At 38.2% G+C, this 22,151-nt stretch overlaps 1 pseudogene across 1 annotated transcript; it reads left to right on the top strand.

The window, feature by feature from the left end:
• The first annotated feature begins 764 nt into the window (after nt 1-764).
• LOC146461354 (BRISC and BRCA1-A complex member 1-like) lies at nt 765-12,980 on the top strand (annotated as a pseudogene). Its single transcript, XR_014857433.1, has 7 exons — nt 765-834; nt 2,490-2,601; nt 3,305-3,395; nt 4,957-4,981; nt 5,826-5,949; nt 9,141-9,227; nt 12,393-12,980. The product of XR_014857433.1 is annotated as a BRISC and BRCA1-A complex member 1-like (transcript).
• Nucleotides 12,981-22,151: the final 9,171 nt, after the last annotated feature.

Below are 22,151 nucleotides of genomic sequence, written 5' to 3'. Positions count from 1 at the left end.
GCATTTTTCAGAGATAATTAAGCAACAATTATTCTAAAAAGCCATAAAATACCAAGGAATGTATGGCGTTTTTTTCCAAATTGAAGCTTTATTATCCCTGAAAAATGCATGGTTACCCCCAATTTTCATTACGGATTCCAATAGATCATTTTGCTAATAAGTTTTAAACTGTGCAAAAATATCCCTGTATATTTGCAAGCACCACCCATAGAAAACCTGAGTATCTCTAGATGTGCAGAACATATGCACTTGAAGGTTTCAAAAATGATTTCACTCTCAAATGTCAATAGAAAGCTTTTTAGCAAACTTCAGATCCTAAAAACTCGCCTTAAAGGATGCTTTTTACCTATTGAACATGTCCTACTCCGCATGCATTCCATTATTAGAAATGTATGTAACAAGAAGTAAATGTTGGATTGTGTGTAAATGGTTGTTGTGAAATAAAGTTGATTAAAATATAAATAATTATAATGATATATTTCTTGATTTTTTTTAATAAAACAAGTATTATTCTACTCATGCTTGTTGGATACATGTACACTGTATGTGGTTATTAATTAACCAACTTGGTACTACATGCCTCCTTGGCTATCTTTCATCACATATGGTCACCCATCTAACCCTTACCCTAACCTAACCCTAACACTCCATATAGTCACCCTTACCTTACCGTGAAGTATATGCCCAATGTGTGCTCGTGGAATAATTGATAATTATGCAAAATCTCACCTGCTAACATTATATTCTGCACCTCTTTGTAGATCATGTGTTTGGATATTTTTTATCCCCAGAAATGAAAGCCATGTCCTTTCAGTGTAAGAGTGTGCCAGAGAGGTATAGAAATGTTTTGTCTTTTCTCATTTCCTAGATAATGCTGAGTCAAAACAATTTTTAATTAATTTTTAACTAATAACCTTCAAGCTGAGATCATATTATCTAGTTTTAGCATGTGAGGTTTGGTTGTGATGGCATTGAATGGATTAGAATGTAAGGGCCAATTTAGACTATGCAACTTCTGCTTATGACTGTCTTAAAACCCTTTGATCACCAACCATTACCCAAGGTTTTCCAAACATTCACTGAATTTGCAAAGTGATAATAAACAACCCCGTGTGCAGTAAAAATACACAACTTACAGGGTAAAAAAGGGAACATCCCTTTGGTTTAAAATAGAACTTTAAAATTACTAATTATGGAATAAAATACACTAGTTGGCAAAACTTTAATTTTCTGTAGCACACACAGCTTGTGTTGTGCAAAAAATTGTACCCATCTCTTGTCATTGCACGTTGCCAACTCCTACCATAACAAGTGCACACATGTAGCAAATAGACAGCAACATTTATTGAATAAATAAATGACTTTATTTAAGTGTCGAAGTATTTAGTGCTGTACTAGCGCTAATTGGGGACACTATAAACCAGTGAAATAAATATGCAAACTGAAAATATCATTTTGTTAAAGATCTCAACTGGCGGGAGGCAAATCAGTTGGCTATTTTACAAAGCGTGGCCTTGGAGCGGAACTTGAACCTGGGGCCTCCAGATTTTAATTACACGTCCGGCGCCCGTAACCTCTAGGCCACGCCGCCTCCCACAACTCAACATTTTGTGTGTCCATGGCTATAAGTTCTTGGTTTTAATTCACACAAAGGAAATTCATAGTGTAGACTTGGCATCAGCATTAGTCACGAACAACTAAAAGTGAAATTCGCAATTTTTTAACAATTTTATCTGGCAGTATATTGCCTTTAGGATATTGTGATTTTAAACTAAATCAGTTTATAGGTTCTTCAGACCAAGCAATACAAGCAACATTTTCTTACAGCTTGTCGGCAATAAATTTTGTTACAAGTTCTGATTGTTTGTTGCCCGTATAAATTACCGCACTCTTTATGCACAACAAATTTTTACTAAAATGAAAAAAAATATACAATTAAAGAAAATGCCATTCTTGTTCCCTTTGAAAGGCCCTGTAATAAATATTAACAATAATAAGTCTTTAATGATCTTCAAAAGATAAAAATACATATCTTAAGTTACAGAACAATTTAATAATAACAACAAAAATAGATTAAAATATATAAAATGTATAAATATCCGAAGCCCATCTACCTCATCTATTATTTTTACAAGTGCTCAAAGACATACTAAAATGCGCACGCGACTCTATTAACAAATGATAGTTTGAAGCTTCCTGTGTTTACCTTAAGTATATAAAAGTATCTCTCCTCAAGGAGTACAGCTGTAGTTTGTGTGCTTCACATTAAGTAAAATTCCTTGTAACGGAGGGTTCTTTCAAGAGGCCTTTCTAAAAATCTGAATCAATGTCCTCTTTTTCAAGTTCCCTGATATCTACTTTCTATAAAAAATACTTGCGTTTATAGCAGTGGTCTAAAAAATGTTGAATACTATTCGAAGTGGCTCGGTCCGTATACTGCATACTTTAGGCACTTAAATTAATTTTCTGTGTCTTTTTTTTTTTTTCAGGACAATATTTCAACTTGTTCAAAGATCAGTAGAAATCTTTGTAAAAACCAAGTCTAAAATGAACCCCAATCACCAGTTTGCCATCTTGGTTTTGGATGACAAAGCATCATGGGTAAGCGAATATGACCGCCGTTAATTGTTGCAGTGTCACCAATTTTCTGTGTGCCTTTGAATAGCGAGAAAAACTTACAGAATCGATGAAAATCACTTTTAAAATAATGGTTCAGTAAATGTTAGCAATTACTTATTACCCTATGAGTATACAAAAGCTGGTATTAAAACAATTTGTTGTTAGTTTTTTTCTGGGGATGGCTTGGATGGAAACTTTATTACAGCTTGAAAAACTTTGCCAATTTTTTCAAGTTCTTACATGTTGTTTGGAGATCTGAAATGATTACGGTATTGCTCAAAACTGATTTATAGTTTGTTCTTTGTGAGAGAAATAGTTAATATTTTCCTTCCGGTGCTCTCTAAACAATTTCATGTTAGGGGATCCAAAGGTTCTATGTTAAATATTTGACTTGCTTTGATAAAAAATACAGCAACATCTCCATGATGGTTCGCCTTTAATTTAAGTCCTGAATCAAACATCAGTGAGATTTCTGTTCTACATTAAACATCGCAGACAAATTGGAGACTTTCTGTTTCTGTTTCTTTGAGAAAAGGGAGGTCCAAATCCCCTGGTACCCCTCCCTGTATATCTATCTCTGCACTGTTTTTCAACACCACACCTATACCATTGTTATTTTAAATTCTAACGTAATAATTTAATAATAAAATTAATAATAATAATAATAAAATTCTTCCTCTGTTAGTACAAGCATTTTACAAGTGATGTGGAAGTTATCTGCAGTATTCTGAATCGCCTTAGTCCTGAGGAAAAACTTCTATCACAAGATGAATTCCGTATCCTTTGAGATATTCATCACCCATTTCTCCTAATTTCTTGCTTTTCTAGTTAGCTTTGCACTTGCCTTTGCACTTCCTTCTGATACAAAAATATGTTAAGGCCTCGCTGGGGCTGATCTAGACATGGTTTCACTCCCCCCCCCCCCCCCCCCCCACTTACAGTGTCAATTCATGAACAAAGATGATATTTGCGCATGTGATATCACTTAGTGTTAATGCTCAACATTAATTGGGGGGGGGGGGGGGGGGAGGGAGTAGTTAGGTTAATGAGTGACTTGAGGACGGTGCCTATTAATACTGAAGTATTTTTGCGCCGTTTATGACTATGTGGGAAAAGCAGATCTTAACAAGGCCTATTGGAATCCAAAAAGAAAATTGGGGATAACCACGCATTTTTTAGAGATAATTAAGCAAAAAGTAATTCTAAAAAGCCATAAAATACAAAGCAATGTATGGCATTTTTTTCCCATATAATTTGAAGATTTATTATCTCTGAAAAATGCATGGTTACCCACGATTTTCTTTTTGGATACCAAGAGCACTTGCTGAGTTCTGCTTTCTCTGCATAGTTTTAAACCGCGCAAAAAAATATTCTGTATTAGTAAGCACCACTGATAGGAAATCCGAGTATCTCAAGATGCACAAAACGTATGCGCAGTAACAAAAGTAGGCACCGTCCTTAATGCAAAGATATTAATGCTGTCGAGGCAGAGTTTACTGGAACAAAAATTCACAAAGAGCCAGGTGTCCCTAACTCTATAGGCCAGGATTGCAGTTCCAGCACTCATCTCTCCTGGCAACATGGAAACAAAAGAATGGAACCCAACCCGTCTCCCTTTTGTGGATGCAGTGATTTAAATCACATGCAGACCATAAGTTATCGCTGGCTACTGTATTTGTTACTTAGAGAACAATTAGTGAGTTTCTGCAGCAGGACAGCTGAAGAAGGACGACGGCAAACTGTTCTGTGTGACTGTCATAACAGCTGACTACGCACAGTAATTATTCCTGATTGTAACTTGCCTGAATCTCAGCCTGTAATTTTTGCGTCCTAAATAATTAAACAAATTCGAGTCAAGTCAATTTTCATTGTTACCAGAAAAAGATAAAAAAAAAGAAAAAAAATGAAGGAAGAAAAACATTTTGAATACTATGAATACAGTCCTTCATAGCAAAAGTCCGTAGTAGCGGGAATTTATTTCAGTCAAACGTCTGTTATTTATTTTTGCCGGGGATTTAGCTGCTATCGGGGTGTCCGTAACAGTGAGGTGTCCACAAGGCAAGAGTTGACTGTATTAAGTGAAGTTTGGGACACCCAAAAATCTAATAGAACTAATCGAGTAGGTGCCCCACAGTAAATAGTATCAGAAAAATGAACATGATGACAGACAGGTTCAACTGAAGAGTTGTGTCTAATACATAAATGTATGTAATAATTTATTATGTAATTACTGTAGGTGTTTCAAGAGTTGTCCGTAAATATTCAATATATATTGTAATTTAGGGTTTTGGTGTCAGTAAATGTAAGATGTTTATTACACCTTGACTTTGATCTTAGAAATGTACGACCGTTTTGAGGCAGTGTAAGTGTTAACTTCTTGAATTGTCAAATAATAGACCTTCTTGAAAAATGGCAACCGATTTATTATTCTTTTCAATTTGTGTTAATTATTCCCACGTACCTCATTTTACATGAGCAAGTAAAATAAATGACAAAATTGAGCGACATTTCGGAGTTGTCATGACACCATTTTCAAGTTCAAAATGACGACTTCGAAACGTCGTCCAATAGGCCATTTCCGAGTTGCTTTGAACCTCATTGTAAAAGCGAGGTTTTTGTTATAAAAATTAGTTTTCATTCATATGCAAACAAATGTAATTTTCATATGAAAAACTTTGCACTTAGCCTCGCTACCATAATGAGGTTCACAGCAACTCAATAATGGCCTATTTTGCTTTAATTTTTACTTGCTTATGTATTTAGAAACCTTTATATTTATAAATTTTGCACATACTTGTAAGACTAATTTTTATGAAATTCAACTGCATAATTTATTGGCTGCAATTTATGAAAAAGATATTAATATTCTTTGATTTGCTACCTTAAATTCTGAATGGAAGCCCCCCCCCCCCCCCCCTCCCCAAAATCAAGTGCGGCAACTCTCTGAAGCAAAGACCCTTCTGAAATAAAGCCTCCAGCATATAAACCTGAATTGTGTCAGCTAACTAGTTTTAAAAGTCTGTTTTGAGCTTTTTTAGTTTAGAGTTGAGCCAAACCAATTTTGAACAGAAATTTCATGGGCTTGGATCCCTCAAGAAGGCCAAACTTTCCCCCAAAACTAAGCTCTGCAGCTCAATAGCTCACATGCAGAACCTAATTGTATTCTGGCAATTTTTACCTTAGTTTTTTTTTTTCACTTGTTGCAGAAAGGAAAACATAACATTACCAGAAGTTGAAGATATCTTGCTGCCTCCTCCGTTTGTTGTCCGACTTATTTTAGTGTATGGACGCTCACAATGTATGCCTCAAATGTCTCCTGAAGCCAAGCAGGTTTGTTTAATATTTTCTTTCACTCTCTGTACGTACTTCCAAGAACGAAACTTTATTTGAAAATGTATTGAGGAGCAAGAATGAGCAGCTAAATAGCTGTCTGGATTTCATCTACAGGCTCAAAAGTTAGAACCACCTTGCACAGCATAATTGACAGCACCACAGGAAAGTACTGCTCAGCAGCTTTAATTTGAATGGTCATCACACTATGGATTTCATCCACAGGCTTAAGGCTTAAAAGTTAGAACCACTTCAAAATGTACTGCATTCAAAACACCACTACGGGAAAGTACTGCTCAGGAACTTTCATTTCAATGGTCACACTTTCGGATTTCATCCACAGGCTTAAAAGTTAGAATCATCTTGGGCAACACAATAAACAGCACCACAGGAAAGTACTGCTCAGTAGTTTTCATTTGAATGGTCACTCTTTAGGATTTCATCCACAGACTCAAAAGGTAGAATCACCTTGTACGGCATAATAAACAACACCACAGGAAAGTACTGCTCAATAGCTCTCATTTGAATGGTCACTCTTTAGGATTTCATCCACAGACTCAAAAGGTAGAATCACCTTGTACAGCGTAATAAACAGCACCACAGGAAAGTACTGCTCAGTAGCTTTCATTTGAATGGTAGCCCTTTAGACTTTCATCCACAGACTCAACCTTATTTCGCATTTTTAATAACGTAAACAAACGGAATTGGTTGACCACACAGCCAACTGCCATCACTTCAGGTGCTCACCGGTCAATTTTCACTACACTGCCGATTAATTTGAAATGGGAATATTCTCTTATGTTTGAACTCAATTCAGTTCTCACACCAGCCTGTGAACAGACTCCCAAGTACGGGTTTGGGCGAAAAGAAAACTCTGTGAGCTGGGCGAGCTGAGCCCGGTTTGGAGGTCCCCTCTCGGAGCTCGATTTTTGTCTTCGCCCTATACCCCACTTGGGAGCCTGTTCACAGGCTATTCTCTCACCAACAGTGTGAAACGAAGAAACAGCTAAGACAATTTTCCACCCCAACTCACTTTCAGAACGACAAATAATCACATTTTTATAGCTAATGTTGTGTAGCTCATTATTAGGAAATTAACGCTCCATTTTACAGTGCAACACGCCTTACCGTGGCCGCCCAACAAACAATTTTTACAAGTTAGCCATAAAATACAAAACGACATGTTTTCAAAAATTCGTTGTTGCGTCACTTGCCTGTTGGACTTTTCCAAGGAGGCGTGACCGTTTATCAAAATCGCGTATCCTGATTGGCTAACTTGTAAAACAAGTTTGTTGGGTGGCCACGATAAGGCGCGTTGCACTGTAAATTAACGCGATTTTTTACTGTGAGCGTTCATTTCCACGCTATTAATTAAGTTTCATCCATTTTTGCTGTGCCTTTGAGTAGCAGAAACATGTTTGTATCGATGGAAATATTAAAATAATGGTTCAGTATTGTTAACAATTACCATAACAGTATACATAATCTAGTATTTGTTCTCTTTTCCTGCGAATGGCTTGGATGGAAACAGTTTATAACTTGAAAAATTTTGGAATTTTTTTTCAACTTCTTCCTGTGTATTTTCGAAAATTTGAAAAGACATTGATTTATAGTTTGTTCTTCGTTGAAATAATGAGTTAATTTTTTCCTTCCGGTGTCCTACAAACAATTTTGTGTTAGAGAAAATTAAAGACTCTATGTTAAATATTTGAGTAGCTTTGGTCAAATACAGCTAAATCTCCGTGAGAGAGCCCTTTAATTTCCATCATTTTAATCTCAAATTCTGTATCCAACGCAGACATTCTTAACACCTAGAATGGTCACTCTCAGAGGTAGAAATCTCAAAATCTGCCTCATGAGTTTCCGCCGAGATAGAAGGGAGCTTAAGCAGCGACGACGGCAACGGCAATGAAAACGTCACCTGGAAATATCACTTTATTTCATTTGTGCTACTTCGCGATTATTTCAACTCGCTCAACTTTTACAAGAATGGCGAACTAACCAGGAACCAAATTGGTGGGAGTGGCGTACAAGTTAAGAAAGAAAGTGAAAAATTCACCGCCGTGCGTTCACGTTCTCCGCAAAACCTTGAATGTGGTCATTTCACGTTGTCGTTTAGCAGAGGACGACAAAGAAATGTACCAAAATGAAAAACGCACGTACAGCGCGATTGTGTTTGCTCATTAAACCTACATGTATTGTTTTGCGGCGTTGTCGTTGCCGTCGCCGTCGTCGTTGCTTAAGCTCCCTAGATAGTGAGTCGTCAACATAACCATTCTCCACTGAAAACGAGACCTCCTTAAAATTTCCAGACTTCTTGAATCATTCGTATTTCAAAGCCTCCTTGAATTGCTGAGGATCTTTTCGGCTTCACTGAAATAACTTCTCCGTTAAATTTGGCACCTTGTGTTAATTAAACAAGTTCATTTCCTTCAATTTAAAAAAATTACACCCTTTTTCACGTTAATTTCCTTTATAAGCAAGTAAATTTGCCCTCAATTCGCGTTAATTTCAGGCCCCATCCACACTGATGCGTTTTCGTTTGAAAACGTATACTTTTTGATGCGTTTTTGCCTATCATGCACACTAAAACGCTCGAAAATACCGATGAAAACGGAGGCTTTCGAAAACGGTTTCAAAAGTGGAGACGTTTGAAAACGCATCGTTTTGAAAACGATCCGTTTCTATAGTGTGGACAGGCGGAAAGGGAGACAAATACAAAAACGCTAAGTGTGGATGAAAATATATTGCTTCGTTTTCGCCGCGATGAAAACGGATACTTTTGAAAACGCGTTAGTGTGGATGGGGCCTCTTAATGAACACAAGCATTATGTAAGTAATGTTTAAAACACGAGCAGCAATGTTTTATTGGGATTTAAAACCACGAGGTGCAGCCGGGTGATTTTAGACCCGATAAAACACATGCTGTGAGCTTTTTGAACGGCTTCAAAAACATTCCTGGTAAAGCGTGTGTCAATAGAGTTTATAACAATGATGCTTTTGTGAACGTTGGAAATCAGCATGCGAGAAAAACAATAAACACTGCATACTAATAAGGAGGAGGTTTTATCGGGTTTTCAACCACTGCACGTGATGTTTTATCGACCATTTGTTAGGTCAATGGGCTTATGAATTATTAATGAGTTTTTGAATTTTCTATAATAAGGTAATTCGATTACTGTTGTTTGCAGATACTCTCTTCACTGCTAGAGTCTCCATATTTCTTCTTCGATGTCTTGTATGCCCATGAGCTTCCATCTGAGCTGAATCTTTGTAAAGTGAGTAAAATAGATTTTAGAGGCAATTTCTGGGGAGGAATGACTTTGTACACAGCATAGGGCCCGAGTTCTAACATTTCCAAATTACACTGTTTTGATAAAGCGCAAGGGGAGATTACAGCCCCCTAATATCAAAGAACAAATTCTCTTATCTTGTGCCTTTACTTTTCTTCTAAAAGTACTGGGGAGAAGTTATTAAAATATCAAGAAAATTCACCTTGGGTGATCAGATCCTTAATTCTCGTGACCTCAGGGGTTGAATAAGCATTGATATTACAAGGAAAAATTTGAAGCTGATCAGTGTTAGGGCTTAAAGGGTTAAAAGCAGCTACTACGGCGACGGCAATGAGAATGTCAAAAACAATGGAATTTAATGCGAAAGACAACGGCCCTACACGTGCGTTACAACTTTTGGTTCATTTCTTCATCGTGAAATAATCAAATTCAAGGTTTTGTGTAGAACGTTCGCACACGACGGTGAATTTTTATTCTCTGCCTTAACTTGAACGCCCTTCCTAACAATTCTATTCCTGAATAGTTCAGCCACATTGTACAAGTTGAACGAGTTAGAATAATTGCGAAGTAGTTCAGGAAATGTGTTCAGTGACGTTTTTGTTGGCGTTGTTCTCTGCTACCAGAGCGTTTCTTTCTGGCAAGATTTTTTTACCATGTGGAATTTTTTTTTTTTTTTTTTTTTTTTTTTTTTTTTTTTTTTTTTTTTTATAAGTTTTATAAGTACAGTAGAACCCCGGTAACTCGAACTCCCCCGCTATCTCGAACTGAGTCTCAATTCCCTTGGATTTGACCCAACTTTTCAGTCACTTTTACTCGGTTAACTCGAACTCGGATAACTCGAAAACCCCGCTAACTCGAACTAAATTTCGTTTCCCTTGATCAAAATTTACCCCGATAACTCGAATTTCTGGTCCTTATAACTCGCCACGGATGCCCATAGAGATATCTCATTAGTTTTTCTTTTCGTGTGATCGAATTCTAACATTAGAACAAAGACTGGACGACGCAAAAGGGAACATAAATTGAGTGTATTAAATAAACTAAGTTACAGTCACAGTATTGCATTGTCGTAAGAATGCATAATCGTTACAGTTGTTACAAAATGTACTAGTTTCTCGTGAAATAGGTTTAATTTGCACTGTATTGTATACTGAAGTGCTGAAAATCAATAAACTATTAATTATTAACCTGGAAAATTGAATATTTTAATCGACCTCACTAACTCGAAACCCCGCTAACTCGAACACTTTTTCGTTTCCCTCCAGAGTACTGTAGTATTGATCGATTATTACGTATACTTTGCAATGTGAAGTAGAAAGGTGCCTTTTAACACATTGTATAGTAGTATTGATCGATTGTATGTATATTTTACAATGTAACGTAGTTAGGTGTCCCAATTAGCGTTCATTCTAGTACGCTAGAAGTTACGACACATTAACGTGCCTAATGTGTCGTAGCTTGCAGCGTACTAGAATGAACGCTATTTGGGGACACCTAATACAGAGGTATTTTTGTGCAGTTTATGACTATGCGGGAAAAGCAGATCTTAGCAAGGGCTAAGCAATGTATGGCATTTTTTCCCAAATTGAAGCTTTATTATCTATGAAAAATGCATGTATGGTTACCTCCAATTTTCTTTTTGGATACCAAGAGCACTTGCTAAGTTCTGCTTTCTTCGCATAGTTTCAACCCACCCAAAAATATCCCTGTATTAGTAGGCACCACCTAGAGGAAACCCGAGTATCTCGAGATGCGCAGAACGTATGCGTAGTAACAAGTAGGCACCGTCCTTAATAAAGTTTTCATATTATTTTATTTTCATTTCTCTGGTATTCATGAAGCGGATTTGGCTTGTTTAGCGTCCCCCTACGAAGCAGACAAGCCAACTACGCGAAATACTGGAGACGCAAACGACTTCGTATATGCTAAAAGACTTGTCAGAAAGTAACTCTCGGCTAGCAGGGTATTGGCGTTGCCGTTGTGGTTGGTTAAAGTCCCTATTACTACATTACAAAGGTTTACCTGTGTTGTTAACACTGGCATGAAAGTTGCTAGAAAGAAACCGCATCGGTGAGGATTTGGCATACTCTAACTTTTACACTATTTACGGTTACACTCTTCAGTACTAAATCATGTTCGCCCACACGCATCTGTTTTCAAGCGTATTAAAAAAAATTCTCTTGACACGTAGCGTTATTGAATCGTTTTTGCCCATCCGCACGTATCCGTTCTCTTTTGAAAACACAAAACGCATCCGAGAAAAACGGTCATCGAAAACGATGGCCCTTGAATTCAACGTCCTAACGTTTTCGTTTTTGCAAAGTTCTGTTTTCAACAGATACATTGTACGTACAGACAGAGGGCCAATTGATCAGTTCACAAGTAAAAAGTTGCATTTTAAAATGAAAACGGATATGTGCGGCGAAAACTAGATACAGTCGAACCTCCCCTTGCGACCACCTCTCTTGAGCGACCACTTTTCCAAAATACCAAAATTTTCCCAGTCAAGTCACTATACATGTAGTTGGAACCTCCCGTAAGCGACTACCTCTCGTGGGCGACCGCAACCACTTTTACAGATGACAGTTTGCAATTTTATTTTGTCTTTAATCTCCCGTAAGCGACCACTTGTCACATATTACATTCTCATACTTATCCTCTATCGAAAGTAGGACAATTTGCCAGTTTGTAGTAACACGAATGTCAGAATCGGAGGTACCAGGCCGGGTGTCCTGAGCAAAATATACTTGTCCCATTCGCCCTATTAGATATTTTATCATTGGCAAACCATCAATTTGGATACTGAAATTCTTTGGGAATATAATTTTGGAAAGTTTAAAAACGTTTTTGTGGCTACTAAATCTCTGGAATCACCTTATGCAAATGAGTTCAAAATTTAGACCCCTTGTTGTCTGACCTCTCGTAAGCGACCAACTCCCATAAGCGACCACCTAGACTTGACATTTTGGGTGGTCGCTTACGGGAGGTTTGACTTCAGCAACCTCTTATATAAGTAACATTTTTTTTAACTTTGAAAGTCACCTGTTTCTGTTACGTCCTTGCCAACTTGTTTTGACCAACGCGAATTAAGTAACCAAAACGTGACATCCCCTATCTGATTTAAGGACGCATAATTTTCTTGGTTTGTAGGAAATCTATGATAACTTCTGTGACATGGACGAAGAGGAAGAAGGCTACATGTTGGAGGTGTCACGCAGCACAACTCGTCTGTTTGATCACATGGCTGCGTTACTTGCTCATCCGTTACAGAGACCCAGACAGCGTGACACGTTCTACAAACTAACACCAAGAGGAGATGAAGAGTCGATCTTGTAGCATCTGTGCAATGCAGTCTCTTGCGCAGTCGTTAAGTGGGTTGTCACGCAATATTTTTCTCAACTTGTTATAAAATGCTCTTCTCCACTGACACACGCAGAGGATGCAAACAGCGACACGAAGGAGTGTAGCTCTGAGAGGTCCAACGAGTGTGTCTTTTCTCAAAACATTAACACCATGGGATGAAGAATCTATTTCGTAGGAACAGTACATTAAATTTCCTTCACATTTGTTATTATGTTTGTTGTCACGCTTCTTCTTCGTCCTGTTATCACACAACGCTCGTCCCCACCGACCTGGACAGACGCATTGCGTGACTATCCAAGGAGCGTGGCACGTCCCTTAAACTGATTTAACACCATGAGTTACAAAATCTATCTTGTAGCAGGTTCTTTGCGGTCATCTTTTGTTTTATTAACGACTTTCCACCATAATGTAACTGATATAAGTATGATGTAATCTAGGTAACTTAGCTTAATTGGGGAGGCATAATCATACATAAGCTATAGTAATAATAATAATAATAATAATAATAATAATAATAATAATAATAATAATAATAATGATAATAACAACAATACAGTCAACTCTCTCATAGCGACCACTTCTCGTAAGCGACCACCTCCCATAAGTGACCACTTCGTAAACAACCGTTTTGTTTCTCAGTTAAATACTGTTTCAAGAGCTCTCTCGTAATAGCCTGCGTCGCAGACAGTCTATACAATCCCTGGTATAGTCGAGTTCTCTATAGGTCTTGAGTAACAAGTCCGGCTGCATAAGTGACCACCACTCTAATTTCTTAAGGGACCGCGACCACTTTTTTGGCCAGAAATTACACATATTGTTCCTGTAAGCCACCACCCAACATAATCACGTATGATCGTTAGTAAATCATCACTTAGAAGTGACAAAAGTTCAATTTTAATGACGCTACCCCAGACTGCTGACAGATAATACCAGTTTACATACAGAGAAGATGGCTATAATTATGTCTGTAGGTAAACGGGAATTGTTAAGTGATCTGTTCCAAAGTGTTATACAAAGTTTCATCAGAAGAATGAATAGATGTAAAAAATCAAATAAACGTGTTGCTATTTGCCTAATTTCAGCTGCTAAAGTAATATTTTTCTGTAATTAATAAATCAATCTAGTATTAGGCTAATTTTGTTGATCTTTCCCGTAGGCGACCACCTCCCGTAAGCAACGATTTTGTCATGCCCCAAGGGTGGTCTCTTACGAGAGAGTTGACTGTAACAATAATATTATCGAGGGGGTCCAACTCACCAAGGCGGTTTTCAGTGGAGCCCTCAGAAAGCCCTTGGGAATAAAAGCTTTTTTCGGTCTACCCTGCCATTTTATTATTATTATTATTATGATCATCATCATCATCATCATCATCATCATCATCATCATCATCATCATCATCATCATCATTATTATTATTATTATTATTATTATTAACATTGTGTATATATATATTTTCTTTCTTCATTGTAACTTAATTTGTATTACCTTAGTGTCTGTTATTGTCATTTTTGTTTTCTTTATGTGGCAAATGAAATAAAATTGGAGAAAAAATTGAGTGCCTGATAATCTGATCTAGTTGGGGTGATATTCAGATTAATTCTGTTTGAGTAGTGTCATGTAGTCTTAGGAGAGAGTCATAATGCTCATTCAGTTGAGTGAAAAGTGTAGCGGTACAGAGTAAGAAAGAAAATAATAAATCAAAGATGAGTTTTCTTTAGATAGAAAAATGTTTTCAGCATTAAAAATCATACTAAACAATAAGTGTGCAATTTTTGGCCTCGCAATAAGACATGCGTTTCAGGTTAATATATATATTTAGGCTAGCCTAAAAGTAGAGCTCCACAATTCATTCATTCATTCATTTATTTGCCATTAACCAGAAATACAACAACAGCATACAGAAATACATTAAAGATAACATACAATACTCCTACTAAATTTTTTACAAGAGCAAATGTGGTAAAGGCAAGGAAGCCTATATAGAAGCTGGGGACTTATAAACTATAGGCTTTCTGGAACTATGGGATTAAGGGTACTGAATGAAAATTCCAATTAATTGTATCATTGCATTGCATTGTATCATTGTTAATGCACAGGTGAGCATTTCTGTTTGAAGCCCATGCACTACAATATGAAACCAGCAATAGCAATTTGCTTAGAATATATTAATGAAGAGACTATTAGTTTTTAATAAAAATTATTATTATTATTATTATTATTATTATTTTTATTATTATTATTATTATTATTATTATTATTATTATTATTATTATTATTTATTTTTTTTATTATTATTTTTTTAAATGACATTTTTTTTCTAATTACATATAAGTCGATCTGGTTTTCGGTATGCTAAACACCTTTCCGTTCACGGGAATGGTATTTGACCCTTTAAATTTTTTTAAATAAGCAGACACTAGCAAGGGTCCCGAGGGTGTCTGCTCAAACAGCTTTGACTGTATTTTTAACTTGAGTAAAACGTTTATGCCAAGTCATTTGCTTGCTTCACGGCTATCAGTCGACAAACAACTGATTCTTCTCTGCTACTGCGAAAATCAAGAGGGGGGTTTACCGTTTCGGCTAGAGTATGGGTAGTACCTTTGCAAACGCTCTTCAGTAACAACGGTAGGATCAAACACACCATGTGTAGTTGACCAAAGCCATTTGAGAAGGATCTCGAGACTTTCAAACACCATCTCTGGGCTTATGGCTTCGTAGCTATTGATGATTTTGAAACCCGCGCGTTAACAGTACTGCTCGATCATTGTCTTCTCCTCGCACTGGTACATGGTCTCACTGATGTATTCTGCATGCTCAGGATTCAGTACTTTGAAAGCGGTTAATACGAACGGTACAAGATGATCCACGTACTGAATGGCTATCTTCCCTCCAATTTTAAGGCTTCCCATCATATTTTTAAAGACTTGCTGTTTGTCTGCGATCCAGTGAATGACATGATTACTGAAAATGAGATCGTACGACCCACAGCCCATCCCTGGGAAATAAAACGCGTTCGCATCCACAAATGACAGATTCTTGATTTTACTGTAGGATTGTCGGGCCACTTTAATTCACTCCTTATCAGAATCAACACCGATAACCTTTCCCTCGGGCCCTACCAGGCCAGCCAGGAAAGCAGACATCTCTCCTGTACCGCAGCCTAAATCCAAGATGGCGTCCCCTGGTTGAGGGCTCACCTCTGTTTGGATGAATCTTTTTCCGCTTTCCCCTTGCAAGGAAAGCGCACTTTTCTGGTATTCCTCTGCAGCATTTTTTGTATCGGTTTCATTTGCTATATGTCCTGCCATCTTGATCTACAGGGTCTGTATAAATTAAGGCGTTCATATGCCCTGTGAGCAAGCTCTGGGGAATCGGGAAAAACGAACTGAAACCGGAAGTTGCATGAGAGCGAGGCCTAAGGGCCGTCGAACGCGCGAATCTCAAATCAACAAACATGGACGAAAGAGCTTTACAAGAGATAGATTTAAACCTTACACCAGACGACATCCCATGCTCATCTTTTGGAAATGTGGATAATATCAGCAAATGGACGAAACCACAGCTAAAATTCTGGCTCAAATGTAGAAGGCTAAACCAGCCAGGATTAAAGAAAGACCGCGTCGAAAAGTAAGCTTTGTACCGGTGGCCCATATGGGACATCAATGTAACTTTTTTCAATTCAAATCTACACTACAAAAATCCGAGTTGTATAATTTTCAAATTGCACAACTCAGATTTTTACCGCAGAAATCCGAGTTCTATAATTTCAAATTGTACAACTCGGATTTTCATCACAACAAGACGCATATGTGCGTGAACTTGGGCTTCTTTCCTGGCATATCCAGCTGTAAACGCCAGAAAGTTGACATGATAAAATCTCAGTTGTCATTTGTCGATTGTTTTACAGCATAGTACAAGCAAGTATATTGTAAGCAATGTATATTCCTGGTCTAAATTGTACCCTCTGTCCGTTTTTTACGCCCGGTCTGTAGCCTGCGTTTTACACTGACCGATTAAGTAATAAATTTTAGAATCTAATAAAGGTTCTGACAGTAAAATCCGAGCTTTCAACCTATGTGTGCATCTATCTGGCCAACAGGATTTAGCAAAGTGGGCAGGGATATCTTGTGTTGGTTTCATTCCCCCTCGCAAAAGTTTTCGTTTTTTGAAATAAGGGAATTCTGATTGGTGTTTCGTGGAAATTTCTGTATGTCAGTATCTTTAACCAGGCTTTCACCCATTAATCAACGAAATTTGTCCTCGCGTCACGTGAGCGAAATTTGATCCGTCTCTAGTGCATGCGTTTGTTTACGCAAGATTACGCAGTTGTCACGTTTTGGCAATTAAAATAGAGAGAAAAACAGACAGAATGCTTTCCTAAAGGAAAAATTTATTCAGAAAAGTCTTTGTTTACGCCTAAGAAAGAAACGCTTATAATTCTAAAAGCGAGACGAGAGACGCGAAAGCGATTTGAAGGAACTATCAGTCCATTTCGAAGCGAATTTATCAACCCGAGCGTGGCACGTTTTTCAAATTTTCACTAAAACTGTTCAGAATATAAAGAATCGGTCAATTCGAATAGTATTTCAGTACAAATTCACGATCAAACCTGTAATTTTTCAGCCGTTGAATTCCCAGAACGTACTAAAAAATTTTGTAGAAAGTCCGTGGCCTAGATTGACCCCCTAGATTTGAGATGTCCGCGCTCCGCTAACTCGTCGCCTGGATAAAACAACAATTTGTACTCGAAGCACAGTTTCTTCGCCGTTATTTCTCGGATTTCCGCTATAGGTAAGGGGGGGGGGGGGGGTGGCTACGCAGATACCACGTAGCTGCGTAGCCACGTAGCCACGTAGAAGTACATGACTGTACGACTATGCCTCGTTCTTTGTGGGTAGCCACGTAGCCGCGTAGCCACGTAGCCCCTATGGTATTCAGGCGGGTAGGCGGGTATTGACCATTTTGTATCTGCGTAGCCACGTATCCACTCGTTCCAGGGTCACTTTTGGAGTGGCGGGGTATTCCCTAGTTAGTATTCCTAAGCAGTTCTTCTTTCGATGTACCATTTCGAAAAGTTGTGTTTTCCTTCGGAAAACGCGAAAATCGTCGACTAAAAGATGGCCGACCCATGCAAACCCATGCAGCGACAAGATTACCTGCGCATGCGTTTTGAGGCGCAGACGGCGATTTGTGACTGAATGAGGAAAACAAAAAAAAAAACTAGACGCATAACTGCGTGTACTCGGGCTTCTCCGTATGGAAATGAACTTGGTATGTCACGTTAGTGTCCCCATTTGCCTAACAACACAGACAATAAAACTGTTAAACAAACGGTTTTCTTTCGATGTTCTTGTGCCTTTTTTTAAGCATGCAATCTAGAGGATTTGGATGTATTTGAACGAAGATATCACAGACAATGTCCCTAAGCTTTTTGCTTCTTCTTTGCGCTGTTTGCATATCCTCACATGAGAATAATTACAATAAACATACTTCGCATAGCGATATCTCATGTCTTTTCCCACCTTTGTTGTCACAATTGAATCGTTGTATAGAATTCCGGTTAACTAAATAGCTTTGTCTAAGATACCACAATTATCAAATGTCGAAATAACAGCGGTCTCTCCAGAGCCATCAACATACAACATCAAGCGCTTGCCTACTACCTGCTACTACATAAGCGATTACAATAATTGTAGAGATCATGATAAAAACAAAGTAAGATAAACTCAATAAAATGAATAGACTGACACTCGTCATGTTTAGTGTGGGTCTAAAATGGATTTAGCGTATATTCAAGCCTGCAATCCCTGAGGTTCCACTGATCGCTTCACTGAAGCTTTGTTAACAGATCATGTGCTCCGCTGACCTCTTTTAATCTTGCGCACGCGCAGAAGACGTCATAGGGCGATTTGCGACTGGAGAATAAACTCGTGCCCATTTTAAACCTCGGGCTTTCCTTTGAACGCCCGAGTAAAAAAAAAAAAGAAGGGCAATTTTCAACTTGGTCTCCCTTTGGGAAGCCCTAGTAAAAATCCGAGTTGTAAACCTCGTGCGATTTACAACTCCGCCGAGTTGTAAATCTCGTGGAATTTACAACTTAGATTTTTGTAGTGAAAATTCCGAGTTGTAAAAAACCTCGTGGTATTTACAACTCGAAGTTGTAAAATTTGAAATTATACCACTCGGATTTTTGTAGTGAAAATCCGGGTTGTAAATTGCACGAGTTTTAAAAATCGGAGTTGTAGATTTAATAATAATAATAATAATAATAATAATAATAATAATAATAATAATAATAATAATCTTTATTGAGATGACTTTTTCATATAAAGTATGGTTTTCAAAAAGGATCTAAAAAAAATACAAAATACACACAATTCGCAAAGACATTAAAAATCTAAAATTTGACTTGAAAAAATTTATATCGATGTCCTATATGGGCCACCGTAGTACAGTAATTTTACTCAGTTTCGCAAGCGGGCGCCGTACGTTGCAATATATATTATGTTTCCAATGTTTTTTTGTTTGTTGTTGTTGTTGTTGTTCTTTCAGAGTAAAAGCCTTTACCTCGATCCCTCACTACAGGGATAGAGTTTACGACCCTGACCCAGAGAGAAGTGACAGGAAAGCAAAGCTTGAAAAGCTCAAGCGATCGAATGCAGCAGTTGAAAGCGCGGTCAAAAATTTCCGGATTTGCTTGCGAATTCGCCGGATGCGTGTGGAAGATAGCCGTATCCGGAAAGAAAAAGTTGGGGATTCAAAAATATCCGGATACGTGTGGACGGGGTCTAACTTACCGGGCCCGTTAAGTAATTTGGTAACAAATGTTTCTCAACAGAAGTCAATTTTTGTTAGCTTTGAATACTAAATTTTATAATCTTATAATTCTATGAAAACTTTAGTGAAGTACCATGTCTGTAATCATTGAGTAATTGGCGAAAAAACATTATACTTATCGGGCCCGGAAGTTACCCGGGTCTTTCGAGAAACGGGCCCCAGCCCCGATAACTCACCTTTCGATAGCTTTCCGTCGGACTGAACAGTGATCTACACTATCTACGGTAAGAACAACTATCTATACTGTTCTGTCTACAGTAGGAATAGCTATCTACACTACAGTAGGAATAGCTATCTACACTGTCTACAGTAGGAACAACCGACACGGTCTACAGTGGGAACAGCTATCTACACTGTCTACAGTAGGAACTACTATTTACACCACCTACAGTAGGAACAGCTATCTACACCTTATAACCGTTGGGCATGGTGTCTCGCTTTGTTGCTGGAATCCTTCTGTAGCTCCTTTTTCAGGCAAAAAGCTAGGTAACTTTCCACTGCTCAGACCTGGTCGTACGCAGGAGTTATGTACGACCTTAAATTTTTCGGCTTTGGTGCAAGATTTCGTTCAATCTTAAGTTTACGAAATTATTCGTACACTGAATAAAGCTTTTCACGAAATTCGTTTGCTATCACTAAATACACAAATCACGAACTTCCTTTAATAACTGCAATACGAACGTAAATTATAATCACCTGGGTGAGTGTAGTCTTTATAGAAGGAATGTGAGGTAACATCGACTCACGTTTCAACAACTTGAGCGGAAGTCGTCTTCGGAGTCAAACTTCTGAAGACGACTTCCGCTTAAGTTGTTGAAAAGTCGGTCAATGTCAGTCACCCAGATGATCATAATTTACGTACTTATGACATGACCCCTGAGTTCAAACCATTTACAGTTTTAACAGCTACTTTAAATAAAAGAATTAAAATCCTTGAGCTTCTCATAAATGTAAGGAAACTGCATATGCTCATGAATAGAAATATTGTCGTGTGCCGGGAATGGCGCGCCTCCAAGAGCAATCACGCTTTGTAGGCTGTTTCAAACACCCCAGCTCGAATCAGCGCTGGTGCTCGGTGACTGGTATTAAGCAAAAAGTGTGTCTGGTAAACCAAGAAATACACTCAAGAAAGGCAAGAAAAACGACCCTAATCTCGTACCCAGATCTCCCGCGGTCAGATTCCCGAACCGACGACTGAGATCGGGGTACGAGATTAAAACGACCCTAGCTATTGATTTATTGTTCAACTTTTCCTTTGGTCACAGGAACTAACAACGATTGGAGACCAAGAAATCTTACATCTTTTACAGGCGATAGTGAAGATTCGCCTTGCGTACTGGTGTCCGAAGGTTTCCATTGAAGATTGCTGGCTTTTTCTCGATTCAAGAACCCACTGACCACTCTTCGCTTCCAAATGATTTCGTCGACGCGAGTCCGCCAAATATGGTTATGCTTCTGAGCTGGCGGAGGGGGAGTGGGAATGAAGCAGGCTCGAGTATCAGAGAGCTTTTTACGAGGAATTCTTTGTGCGGTACTTTCTTGGGGAAATAAGACTGGAGCACTGAGTGTGTCCGTCTCTGCAGCTTCATGAACTACCACAGGCTTACCATCTTCTGGTTGACTGGCGAGATGTGCCGTTAAAACAATCTTGGCACAATTTGTACACTTTCGCTTGGAGGTGGTATCACCAGAGTCCGACCTGTTTGACTGGTCTGTGGAGGCGCTAAAGGAGTGACGTATGAATGGCGTCATACTGTCAGGAGTAACCGAGCCTCGCTGTCCCTCTCGCTCGGATTTCCCGTCGTCCCATTGTACAGGACTTAACAATTTGTCATTTAAGTACACTTTGACGTCTGGTGCAAGTTTTCTCTCTTTCCCCAGTTCGGAAACAGAAGTCTTTTCTCTGTTGGTGGCTTTCTGCGAAGTTTCTTGTTGCCTTGACGTTGCTGCTTCCGAATATTTCTCTCTTCGTTTGTAAATTCGTTCTTTCGATTTCAAACCAGCTGTAAAAACTCGCTGTGGATGTCTGCAGTCGGTATTAAAACCCCCTTTCCCTCCAACACCACCACTGCTTAATCGAATAAAAGCCAGAGTGTTATCGTTCCGACCTTTCTTAAATTCCTGTCTTGTGTCGAACACTCTCCCACAGAAATCATTCTTCCACTTTCGCTTGTGAATCTCGATATTTTCCAATTTATCTGTCAGGACTCTAATTTCGTAAGGATTTTTTTTCAAAATAGCTTGACCCATTTTACTGACAGAAACATTGTGGATAGTTTCGTAGACCAACTTTCTCTCCATCACCTTTTTGCTGTTCATTTTTTTCTCTTTTCCCAGCGCTAGTCTCCCCAACGAGACGAAAAGGATCCGTTCTTTGGAGTTTTACCATTACCATAGTGAATATTTTGTGCAAGGTGATTATTTATTTAGAAAAAATTGTGATCATGGAAAATTACACCCGATAACAGGGTCATTAACACTTGAAAACGTAATCAATAACAAGACGTATTTGTGAGAACAATGTGAATTGCACAACTGTCCGGTATTTGGGTGATAATTGGGTTTGCGAAAAATTCGTTTACATAACTGGCTCGTCACCTGGTTGGCTTTTTGTTAGATGATTATACAAAAAGACGGATGTGACGTTTAAATTTGTTTGGCTTTCTTAGAATTAAATAGAACGACTCAAAGCAGCCGATTTGTGTCTAA

This window comes from Pavona decussata, unplaced genomic scaffold (genome assembly GCF_977016875.1).
Source record: "Pavona decussata unplaced genomic scaffold, jaPavDecu1.1 SCAFFOLD_199, whole genome shotgun sequence".
Taxonomy (NCBI): domain Eukaryota; kingdom Metazoa; phylum Cnidaria; class Anthozoa; order Scleractinia; family Agariciidae; genus Pavona; species Pavona decussata.
This window is presented reverse-complemented; position numbering and strand designations above follow the sequence as displayed.